At 39.9% G+C, this 12,914-nt stretch overlaps 1 protein-coding gene across 1 annotated transcript in view; it reads right to left on the bottom strand.

Annotated features, from left to right (window-relative positions):
• The window catches only part of EXOC4 (exocyst complex component 4), a 736,410-nt gene that overhangs the window by 157,387 nt on the left and 566,109 nt on the right, over positions 1 to 12,914 (bottom strand). The gene's annotated exons all lie outside the window — the stretch shown is intronic.

The raw sequence follows: 12,914 nt of genomic DNA, 5'->3' as shown, positions 1-12,914 counted from the left end.
TCTTTGGTTAAGAAAAGACGGAGTTATTTAAACCATTAGTTCATGCTTCTTTCAAAAGGAGCTGAATCACACTGGAGTAAATACGAATCACAGGCTTAGCAGCTTGGAATCCTTTGGTCAATAAATGGTTTGTTGAATACGTATTTATTTATGTAGAATTACATAAGCTATGGTAGACTTAGCCATAAAAGTAAAAATTAAAATTTTTTTCCTCCAGTTTGACAGTGATCCATGAAAGAATCAAAGGCATTTCATTACGCTTAAATGCAGACTATAGGGTATAGGGTTTGGGTTAATTTTTTTCTTCTAAAAATAAAAAGAATGGATAAAAATGTACAGGTTTTCTCAAGACAATGGACGATCCCCTTGAGTTGTGAGTTTACATGTGAAAGCTTATTCAAGATTATTTGGTTGTAGAGGTTTCTTGTTTTCTTTCCTTCTCTTCTCCTCCCTCCCCACGTCTCATAATCAGAAGGTGAAAAAGAAAGAGCAGCTATATTCTGTAAGACAAACCTCACAGGAAACCACATCTCAGTCTCTACAGAATCCCCGCAAGTTCCACTTCCCTTTCTGGATTGATTTTAAGATGAAAGCGCTGCAGCTCACGCTGACCCATAATCCCCTTCCTCTGGATTTGTGTGTGAGTGACAGGAATTGATTCTGCTTAGCTACATGTCCCCACGCTGCTAAGAGGAGTCTAAAATCCTCATCCTGATTTGGAACACAGGATATCCTACAACACGTGGGCAGCAATTAATAAAGGAGAGTAGAGTTCAGCCATCCTAACAAAGTCCATTTAAAATCTAAAACACTGCAGGGAAGATGAGCACGGAGACATTACTTGGATAATTAAGAGAGAGGACCTGGTTCTATTCCCAATTATGCCATTGACAGTCAATTCTGGGGCAGGTTTGGAACTGAGTCTTCTAGTAACCAAGGCTAATTTGATGGCTCCACCACTCTACTGGCCCTCACCACTCAGCTATTCAGTTGGTGCATGAGTGCTTTTACACTTAGATAATACTGCGTAATTGGCCTCAGGTCACCTCAGGTGTGTTTGGCCTTCGTGATTAGAGTATCAGCTTCTCAAAAGTGAGACTGGCATTCTTTTCCTTTTGTCCATCTCCCATCCTCCCCTCCATCACTTGCTTATAATTTCTCAGTATCTTCAGGACAATGCTACTAATAAAAGAAACAATATTAAAAACATTAATACACATAAATAAACCTCTCTGAATGTTGTATGTGTGAGGCATGCTAGACACAGACATCTTTGCATTTTGAAGTCTTTTTGGGTGGATTCAGTTTGGTCTGTCTTTATTCAGTTTGGTCTTTGTTACTCCAGTGCTTTCGTGGACTAGAACTATGACACTCGGAGGGGAAGGGGAGAGTGCAAGCACACAGGAATATTCCCTGGTGATAGAGGTTTTGGGGTAAGCAGGAAGTACCTGTTGGGAATGATTACAATGCCATGGTTTAATTCGAATGGCTGTGCTCAACACAGGGCCTGAGTGATGCTGTATGATTACATACAATTGTCCACCTATTCGGTTGGTTTACCTTGTCATGGTAGCACTCTGGATAATCAATCACTACATTCTCTTCAAAGAAAATGACACTGTAGTTTGCCAAATGATGGGTAAAAAAAAGTTCCCATTTTTCAAGAATTTAGAACAATTTCCAATCAGTGGCTCTGACAGATAAACGTTGAAAATATCAAATTTCTAACAAGGTCAATCTTATTTTTATTCATTTGATCTCTTTGGCATCACAAATGATTTACTGACTCATTATTAATTTTGGGATTTGCCAATGTCGAATATAATGATTTCATAATAAGTAAAACCCTGATTTTATTCATTATAATTTCTATTAAAGATTTCACAAGTGATTGATATTTGTTTAGAAACAACTCAATTCTCATTTCTTGCAACTTATTACCAGGTAATAAAGTCTGGGCATGACATGAAAAATGAGAAGAGAAAAAAAATCTCATGATAGTTGATGCAACAAAAAAAGCATCACTAGGAAAAATAAATGATAAATAAAAGTTTATTAGAGAGATATGCCAGTAATCTCAAATAAGAGGGTCTCTAAGGATGAGCTCTTTGGTTTTACACTTTTAAGCAATTTAAGGAAAGAATGAATGAAGATGATTGGACCTTTGAGACCTGTCCACTGTTTGCCAAAATAGGGCTCTGCTGCACGATACTAATATTAATATTATGGGAAATTGGCTACAAGTCAAATAATTTGGAAAATGCTGAGTTAAAGAAAACTCAAGTGGTTTCTTCACTAGAGGACTTCAGAAACTTTTAATATGCTAATGTCATTGCGACTCTTAAAGAGGCAAATGAGGTTTTCAATCTTCCCCTAACTATTGAAGTAAAGAGAAGACTTTTCACAGCACATCTTTTCACATCTACTAGAACAGTGTTTCCAGAACATGGTTTGGGAACAACTCTCCCCAGTTTTCTGGTTTTACTGATGAGGATGCCAGGCCCAATGACATGCTGGAGGGTACATAGAGTCCTGGCAGGAAGAGGGTGAGAAGCCAGGTCTCCCTTGTCAGTCCATGCCCTTTCCTACACGCCAATCATTTTAAGCTCTGGATCCTGCCTAACTCTCCAGCCTTCTCTCTAGCTTCACTGGGCATGCCCACTCTGTGCTCCAACCACACTAAACTACTAATCATTCCTTGACTGCACCAGGCTGCTTCCTGCCTCTGTGCCTTTGAGCTTCCCAATCTCTGTGTCTGGCATGCCTTTCCTAGCTCAGGCCTCTCTCATTCTTCAAGAGTCAGCTCAAGGGTTATCTGTTCTGATTTAAATGCCCTCGTCTGTGCTACCAGAACACCCTGGGCATAATTTTAGCCCACGTCCTAAATGGACATGGCAACCACTGGTTCACTTGACTGTCTCTTTTGCTTGACTATAAATTCCTTTTGATCAGTTTACCTAAGATGCAACATATCTGGCATATTGCAGGTGCTCAATAAATGTTTATTAGCTCAACTGATACAATGTATAGCACATTCAGAGGAGGGTGAAAAGACAGATTTAGGGGATAATTATAATGCAAAATAGTGGGTTAAAAGCCTGATTTGTTAAGATAGAATCAGATCACAGCCACTTTCTTACTACATTACTACATGGGAATTATTTTAATTCCCATGGTTCTAAAGACTGAACATTTACTGTGTCTAAAGGTCTTAGATTTTTCTAAAAAATATTCCTAATTTCACCTGAATGGATTATTTTCTATAATGGCAATCCACTATATATACAATGAAATGTGCTAATTTTAAAGTTTTAAGTCATATAAATAAACTCACAACTCAGAAAAACAAAAACAAAAAACTTTAGTTTGGAGAATGCAGTCTCCCTGGAGCAGAGATGGTGCAAAGGACCTAAGGTTCTGAGAACTGCTTGAGGAGGAATTCGGAAGAGAACATTGAGTAAATCCGTCCATCATTCAGAGACACTCCACCACCACTGCACACACATACCAGCAATTGTGGAGGAGGGGGACTTCACAAATGTTTGATGATGACAATAATGTTTCTGTTTATTGGGACATATTCAAATACTAGTCAGTAAAACTTGTCATACTATATTGTCCTTCCAGCTACTATCAGCTCCAAGTTGTAGTTGGCTGTAAATGATAATAACTACAGCAATAAGAGAATCCAAAAGGACATCTACTTTCTGTTTTTTAATCTCTGTTTTAATTTGTGTGATGTTTAAAATGCTCTGGATGGGCATGCTCCTTTAATCAGCCAGCTGGTAAAAGGCTATGTATCCAGGTGCCACTATTCTCCTCCAAATCATTCTCCACCCCGCAAGCAAAGGGATCTTTTAAAAAAGTTCTATCTCCCATAGAAATGAGTGCTTATGTCCATCAAAGTACATGCACTCAGGTATTCATACCAGTTTTATTTATAATAGCAAAAAGAAAAAATAAAAGTGGTCCTCAAGTCCATCAGTAGTTGAATGGGGAAAGAAATCGTGGTATATTTATATGGTGGAATACTGCAGAGCAATGAAAAAGGATGAATTATTGCTACACATGATGACATGCGTGAATCTTGCAGACCATATGCTGAATGAAAGTAGTCAGACAGAAAGGAGCACAACTGTATGGTTTTGTTATTATTGTAGTTCAGTAACAGGCAAAAGCAATCTCTGGTGATAGAAGTCAGAATAGTGGCTACCCTTGGAGGAGGCGGGTCCTGACTGGGAAGGAGAGAACCTTCCAAGTGCTGAAAATATCTTGCTTGGGTAGCTGTTGCATGAGTAAAAACATGTGAAAATTCTTTGGCCTTAAGATGTGTACTTTTCAGTTTGTCAGTTTAATTTCAAAAGAAAAATTTTAAGTTCTATCTGATTATGTCTCTCACCAACTCCAAACTCTTTAATGCACTAGGCTCCACATTTTTCAGATAACCCATAAGGCCCTTCATGACTTGGCTTCTATCTACCCCTCCAGTCTCTTCGTCAACCATTTTCCCCTTGCCTCTCTAAGATCTGGTACATGGGGCTTCTTCAGTTCTTCATTCCCATTTCAGGCCTTGCATTTGCCTGCAAAGTTTTGTCCTTTGTCTTCCTTTCCTGGGGTACTTTTTCTTATCTTTCAGGTCTCAGCTAAAAGCTCCTTTCTGTTAAAAGACTCTCCCTAGCTCCTATTAGGTCCTCCTGTTAGAAACACCTGGAAAATCCCCCCCGCCCCCATTTGGTTCTCTTTCTCTGGAGAACCCAGATTAATACACTTTTGCTGGGGAAGGGGGAGATAAGGACTGGGGGGGACATCTGGTTGGTGGTTACATGCGTGCATGTTAAATCTCAATTTTAAACAATTTATGTCGAACCATTATACAAATGAATAGGCATAGGCACTCCGTCAAAAACTTGTCTGAGAATACCATCTGTAAGTATATAAGTATTCTATTATAATGGTTTTCACTTATGGTATATTTTTAAAACGTGAAGATGTAACAGTATTGTTGGCAGTACTATTGTAGACCACTAGAGGAGAGCTGTTCAGAAGGATCAGAGGTGCTTGGGGAAAGAACAGGGAACTTAACTAATTGATTAAATAGATACGTATTTATTAAGTAAATATTTTCTCTGTGCCAAATACCAGGCTAACTGTAGGAGATGAAAAGCCAGATGAGACAAGATTCCTGCCCTCCAGGGATCTTAGATATTAGTAGAAAGAGACAAGTTCACAAATAAGGATAATAAAAAATCATAGGTGCTGTCCTCGGCATCTGTATATTGTACGGTCGAGGTACAGAGGAAAAAGGAGTTAATTGGATTGGAGTGGAAGGGTGGGGGGAAGCGGTGAGAAAGAGGAAGTTATAATTCAACTGAGTCCTAAAAGACGAATAGCGACTTGCAGATTGACAAAGATGAAAAAAAGCACTTGAGGTAGATGGAGCAGCATGAGCATGAAGGAGCGTGGGATTCAGGGAATTGCAAGTGGTTCTTCGCGGTGGGGTGAAGGGTGTGTGTGAGTGTGTGTGCGTGCGTATGTAGATCAGGAGGGCAGGCTGAGAGAAGCAGTCAGAAGCTAGATCCTGGAGGTCTTTTTATAACATACACATACATAGTACCTAAATATTTTGAATATTCCTCTTTTCTCCTTCTCCAGCAGCAATACAAAAAAGTAATCCAATTGATGTCACTAATCACTAGATGATCCACTCCAAGCATAGGAAGATAATTTCAAAAGGTTCCACTGTTCAGAAAAGACAAATATACAACTAACAGGGAAAGACATTCCGAAGCTCTGTCTGGCACCCTAAAGAGTTAGGTAGAATTTATAAATAGGCATAAACAAAAACTATGAGGTCAAACTTTGGGCAGTCAGAAAAATTATATCCCTTTAGAATGAATATTGGTGATTATAAAATTTATTTGCCAATTAAAAACTGGGAAAACGTCTATGATGATGTAAATTATTAATACAATTTTTTTAACATTTTGGGTAGAGGATCATTTATGACTGAATAAAATCTGTGCCTAACATATCTTATAAGCACAGCTGGCTTTTTATGAGGTTTATTTAGGGGTTTGTGATTTCATATTCAAAACAAAACAAAATACAGGAAAGGGGAAAGAAGAACACAACAGTTGTTTTTAATTAGACTGTGAGATCCCAGGGGGCATCTTTGTTTCCCTAGCTAATATTAGGTAATAAAGAAATATTTGTTGACTTATATACTTCAAATCAATGTAACTCTATGGCCAGGTTATCAATGCCCCCTGAAATGTAATAGAACCCAGAGAGTGGAAACAGATCAACGAATAGGGAGCATGAGTACTTGTAAGAATATCTCCAACTGCACTCCCCAATACACACATACATACCCCAGATACATATTTAAGGGCACCTTTAAGTTACTATTCTGCAAACTACATAGTGCTACATGTTGGGAGAGACATAGAAATACAATAATAACAACAAGAGCAGCTCTAGTACTTCCTCTGTGCCCAGCAATGTTCTCGGGGTGAAGCATAGTCTCTTTTTCTGGGGGTGACAATAGTCTAGCTGGGATAACATCATTTAGAACAACAAACAAGTGATAGTCCAAGAGAAGATGCAAGTAAGTGCAAAAAACAATGTAGGGGAGTAGGGGTAAGAAGGTGGGGGAGCCTGAACTGGCATCTGGAAGATGGGTGAGGTTTGGATCACACAGAGGAAGAGGCAAGGTATTCAGGCAAGGGAAAAGGTGTAGGCAAGGGCTAGGAATAAGGGATGAGCTGGCCTCATGTAGCAAACAGGAGATAAGTGTGGCTGGAGGAGGGGCTTCCTGTTGAGGAGAAAAGGAGGGAGCCAGCTTGTGGAAGGTCTGAAGGATGGGCTGAGGGCTTCCTCCTGCAGCTGGAGAGAAGCAGGGCAGCGTATTAGGTGGTGGAGCTCAGAATCCTAATTCTAGAGCTGAAAGCAACCACTTGCTATCCACAGTCTAATTCTCTATTTTTTTAAAAAGAAAAACAACCAAAACAAATTATTAAAGGGCCTTTCACAGACACATAGCTAGTTTATGATACTTTAAAATCTAGAATCCAGGTCTCTGAGTTCCCCTTGGCCAAAGCTGATGATTGGAGCATCAAATGGAATAAATTATTGTAGTTGATTATATTTATTGAAAAACATGAAAAATCAATGCAGAGCACAAATCAGAAAAAACTCACTTATCATTTGAGTGACTATTAAATTCTTCTTTGAAAATTGATAGAAAGAAACAATTATCCATTTACTGTTTTTCCAGTAGGAAGTATATTTCAGGATTATCAAATAGGGAAAGCTCTACTTTAGGGAAGAATGCCAGCTAGAAGGAATAACAGAATTAGAAAATCATTTTGCAGCCCCTAATAAAACAATTGATTCAGGAAAAGATTATCAATTGATACTAAAACAAATAGAAGAAAGTTGACAGGGAAATGAACATTTTTGTAGTGGCTAAGTTACCCCACACAGATTACTTTCTGGTCACACCAGGAAACTGTAACTGCACAATGGAGGGACCAGATGGTCACAACTCTCAGCCAAGGGTCAATCTTAACATCGTTAATGTTAGGAAGCCAGCTCTTACAGGTCTGCAGATGTGATGGAATATGAACTGTAACATCATCTATGATACAGTCTTTCTAAAAATATACGACTTCAATGTAATCAAGCTGTTAGATCTAACTTCAAGTAACAGGAAACAGATGAGGCCGTCAGACAGATGCAGAAGATGGGATTTTCCAGAGTACAACTGGCTGGGTCTGTTCAACATGTCAGCGTCATGAAAAAGGTGACTGTTCTAGATTAAGAGACTTAAGCCACACAATAATTATGGTCCTAGATGGAATCCTAGGTTGGACAAACTAGTCGTAAAGAACATAATTGTGACATTTGGGAAATTTCAAAATGCACTAGATATTAGACGATATTAAGAACTTATCACTAATGTTGACAATAGTGACAATGCTATTTTCATAATGAAGAAAACACTCTTGCCTTGTAGAGAAGTAATACTAAAGTATTTTGGTATAAAATAGCTTGAAAGCTTGCTTTAAACAACTAGAAAACCAGATGAAATATATGAAGTAATAGTTTTCGGACACCGGAGAAGGAAAACAAATGAGGTGAGCTCTACAAATGCCCCACAGCTGGAGTTTCCAGGCCACAATACAGGAATGGGGGACCTAACCAGAGCCTAGAAGTCTTGCTGAGTTGCGGAGACAGAATCTGGAGTTTTGAGAGGTTAAGGCGGCTAGAGTTTTGTGGGGCAAAATACTGGAGAGGCGGGAACTGCACAGAGAGAAGGAGAGGGAGAGGAAGGGAGAGAGAGAGAGAAAGAGATTTCTGTAGCTCTTCAGAAGATCTTTCGCTGAGTATTGATCTGCTCATGTGTGGCAGAAACTACTAAGGCTGGTGAAAGAGCTACCTGAAAAGAGCAGGTGGAATCCCCAGCATTCACACAGGGTTAGGAATGGCTCACCCTCCCACTAGCTAGAGTGGAAGAGCCTCCTACTAGACAGGGCATCTGGTAGGGTCCTCTGAAAGGTATTGCCTCATAGTGGGGCCAAACTGGCCTTAGACTAAATGTTGTCCTGGACATGTCTAACAAAGCCTAGAAGCAAACCTTGAAATGATCAGTGTAATTCTAGGTCACTAAAATGTGTCCTAAAATAAAGTTCAATAACATGTAAAGAACTACAACGAAATCCCACACTCAACAATGTCCAGCACACAATCAAAAATTATCTGGGGTGCAAAGTAGGGGGAAAATACACGAAGAGGAGGAAAATCAGTTAAGAGAAACAGACTCAAAAATGACACAGATAATAGAATTAGTAGACAAGGAGGTTAAAACAGCCATTATAAATATCCTATGTTCAACAACATAAAGGAAAACATGAATATGACAAGAAGAGAAAAGGAAGACATGGCATTAGAAATTATCCAAAATAAAACACAGAGAAAAAAGGATGAAAACAACAGAACAGAGAGTCAGTGAACTGTGAGACAATATCAGACAGCCTAATACCCATGTAACTGAAGTTCCCAAAGGAGGTGGGGGACAGAAAAAATAAAATGGCTGAAAATGTTCCAAATTGAGGAAAACTATCAGCCCACAGATCCAAGAAGCTCAACCAACCTCAAACAGATGATAGAAATATAGCAAGACTCATCATAAATTGCTAAAAATCAGTGCTAACTAGAAAAATCTTAAAAACAGCAAAAAAAAAAAAAAAAAGAAAAGAGATTTGAAAGGAAAAAAGAATTCCGACCTTTTGATTCATCCCCATTTTGAAGCTCTCTTTATTTCCACATACTGCACATTAGACACATACTGGTGTCAAAGGAAGATGGCCCTGGCTGACACACTGGAGGTGGACTACAGATGTGAGAGTTCATGGCAAAGAGGTTGACTCAAACCCCAGCAGTAGTTGAGGGTGGCTTGGACAGTGGTGACAGGAAGAAAAGAGGATCAAACAGACCAAAAAAGAACAGAGATAAAGACAAAAAAATCAAGAAAGCAAAGTATGATAAAAGCTAAGAAGAGTTTCAAGGAAGTGGAGTAGTGTAAGAACATCTAACTTTTAAGAAATAAACCAACCACTCACAAATTCCTCCAATGGAGAAAGAAGAATCTCCAATGGGAGGACTTAGTCCAGGTAATAGTGTCCTCTGGAATTTTATTTCCCAGTTGTATATTTCTAAATATGCTCTTTTTGCTCAAAGGACCCATGCTCTACAGTCTAGCTATACATACATTAAAAAAAAATCCCTTCAGGGGCTGGCCCCATGGCCTAGTGGTTAAGTTTGGCACACTCTGCTTTGGCGGCCCAGGTTTGGTTTCTGGGTGTGGACCTACACCACTCGTGTATCAGTGGCCATGCTGTGATGGCAGCTCACATACAAAATAGAGGAAGACTGGCACAGATGTTAGCTCAGGGTGAAACTTCCTCAAGTAAAAAGAGGAAGATTGGCAACAGATGTTAGCTCAGAGCAAATCTTCCTCAGCAAAAAAAATTAAAATAAAAGGCCCTTCATTCTTTCCTTAAGCCAACCAATACAGGTTTTTTTTTAAAAAGGTATTTACTCAAAGAAAAAAGTAGTGGGGCCAGCCTGGTGGCATAGTGATTAAGTTTGCACACTCCATTTTGGTGGCCCAGGATTTGCAGGTTTGGATCCCAGGTGCAGATCTACACACAGCTCATCAAGCCATGCTGTGGCGACATCCCACATACAAAACAGAGGAAGATAAGCACAGATGTTAGCTCAGCGCCAATCTTCCTCAAGCAAGAAGAGGAAGATTGGCAATAGATGTTAGCTCAAGGCCAATCTTCCTCACACAAAAAAAGAAAAAAATAGTAATAGGAAGTAGCATAGAAGTAAAAAGGCATGCAAAAGAACAAATATAGATGAGCTTATAGAAAACAGATGTCTATTCAAAGATAACCAAATTCTAGCCTGTAGCTGACTTGATTGATGAAGGTAAAATACTCAAGTACTCTTATTTCTTTTCTCTTATTTTGGATATACCTGTAAACATAAACAGCATTTATAACATAAATGTGAACGTTAGGAAGAGCTACTTACCTACCATCCATCTGTCAATCTAGCCAATATTTACTGAGCATCTACGACACGCCAGGCACTACCACTGTGCTACACCTGGGAATACAACAGTCCTAATGAGCTCCACACAGGTCTAAGTGCTTCATATGCATGATCTCTTTTAACTTCCTATAAATCTTATCTAACCAAGTATAAGGTGGGTACTATTACTCCCATTTTACAGTTGGGGAAACTGAAGTACTAAGAGATCAAAGAGTTATCCAAAGTCACACAACTAAAAAGTTGTGGCTTCAGCCAGGTTTCAACTCAGACAACTGGAATCTTTTGCTGCTTCTAGTAAGAACACAGAAACAGTAAGTGATGATTTAATCTTTTCAGGCAGTCCACAGCGTCAGGTGCAGGATGGTCAAGGTGAAAGAGGACTGATTGTGGAAGAAGGTTACTGTGACCTTCAGATGACAGTTTCAGTGGTGGGGTTGGTGAGACCAGATGAGGTTTACAGGAAGCTGTGAAGGGAGTGCGTGGTGAGGAAAGAGAGACACCACCTGAGATGTCTGTCAGTGAAAGTAAGGTGCGAAGCAACTCTGCATGTAGATAGGACTGAGGCAGGAGAGCAAATGAAGGTTGGACCCTCCTGCCGGTCACTAGGCTGTTCCATATGACCAGCCTTCTGGAGGCACAGGCCACTCCAATGCCAGCAGCCAAGAGTCTCTTCAGTGACAGTTTTAGGCCAGTGAGGGCTCTTCTCTCTTCACACTTTCCTGATACCCTGGCCTCTCAGTTCACCCAGAACTGATACCTAAGACAAAAGGACAGGACTTAAGGACATAAGATTGCCATATGACTAATAATTCAAACTCTCTTTTTTTTTTTTTTTTTTTTAAGATTTTATTTTTCCTTTTTCTCCCCAAAGCCCCCCAGTACATAGTTGTATATTCTTCGTTGTGGGTCCTTCTAGTTGTGGCATGTGGGACGCTGCCTCAGTGTGGTTTGATGAGCAGTGCCATGTCCGCGCCCAGGATTCGAACCAACGAAACACCGGGCTGCCTGCAGCAGAGCGTGCGAACTGAACCACTCGGCCACAGGGCCAGCCCTTCAAACTCTCTTAAAATTATCTTTCTGAAATTATGCTTTTGCATAATTTTCCATGCCCTGGTAACAACATCACCATAACATTTTTTAACACCATTTTTCTTGAGAACTAAGACTACTTTGCAAATATCTCAATCAATATCCCAACAGATTGTGAGAAAGTAGAGCAGTCATTATCGTCCCTATTTTTTAGCAAGTCTAACACTTAGAGCAGTTTCAAGGAACAAGTTAAACACTCAGAAAGAGGTTTTTAAAGAACTCCAGAACATCAAGCTGCCACCAAAGGTGGTCCTAAATGCTTGCATTTCCTTAAATTTCTCAAATTCTCATTCCATTCTGCCTAGTTTCTGTCATGTCACAAAGCATCTGTATTCACAGAAACCTCTCTCTTGATCTAGCAGTATTATTCAAGCATTTTATGTGATTATTTTGTCCTTTTAAAGACATGTCCTCAGCCACTCCATTTAGTGCCAACAACCTAACTCAAAAATTTGCCAAGCAGAACCTTTACAATTCTTCTCTTTGCTAGCAGAGGCAACGTCTCTTCAGCAGGAAGCTCCAGTGACCCACGACAGGGACGATTCATTAGGGAAGAGCTACAAATATATAAATCAACATGTCAGAGGAGGAAGTCCGGCTGGACCCCGTGGGAGATGCGCACTATGCACACAGTTGTTCCGCTCTGTGCAGCCTCACCTGTCTTTGGTGGCTCACACCATATAATAATCAATTATGCTGACAAGTTTTGCTACAAATTGTTTCAGGCTCAGTTACTCATGCACCTCAGAGGTGAGCTCTGGAGCCCTCTAAGGAGGAGAAGGAGCACGGGAGCTTGGCTTCCAGGAAAACAGAACATATGGAACTGTTTGAGGAAGAGAGTGTGTGAGCAAGCGTGGAAGCGTGTACATGCAAGGGAAAATTTGCTCAAGGGTAGAGCTCAACTCAGCTATGCCCCATCCTGGGAGAGACAATAAAATTTGAGAAGAACTAATGAATTTTAAAAAGTAGATCTTGTTTGTGACAAAACTGGCTGTCGTAAACCCAGCATTCTAGCTCATTCTAGGAATAAAGTTAAGTGCTCTGTATGACCTTTTCAAGCAGAGCAAAACAGTATGCACTACTAGGCAAAAATCAAATCACTAGTAAACAGGAGACTGGGTTCCAAACATGGTTTTAACACCAACTGCCCTCGCAATGCTGAACCTGTTACTCTCCCTTTCTTGATTCACAAGGGCTGTGAT

This window comes from Equus quagga, chromosome 8, assembly GCF_021613505.1.
Source record: "Equus quagga isolate Etosha38 chromosome 8, UCLA_HA_Equagga_1.0, whole genome shotgun sequence".
Classification (NCBI taxonomy): Eukaryota; Metazoa; Chordata; class Mammalia; order Perissodactyla; family Equidae; genus Equus; species Equus quagga.
The sequence above is the reverse complement of the archived record's forward strand: the minus strand, read 5'-3'. Positions and strand labels throughout refer to the sequence as shown.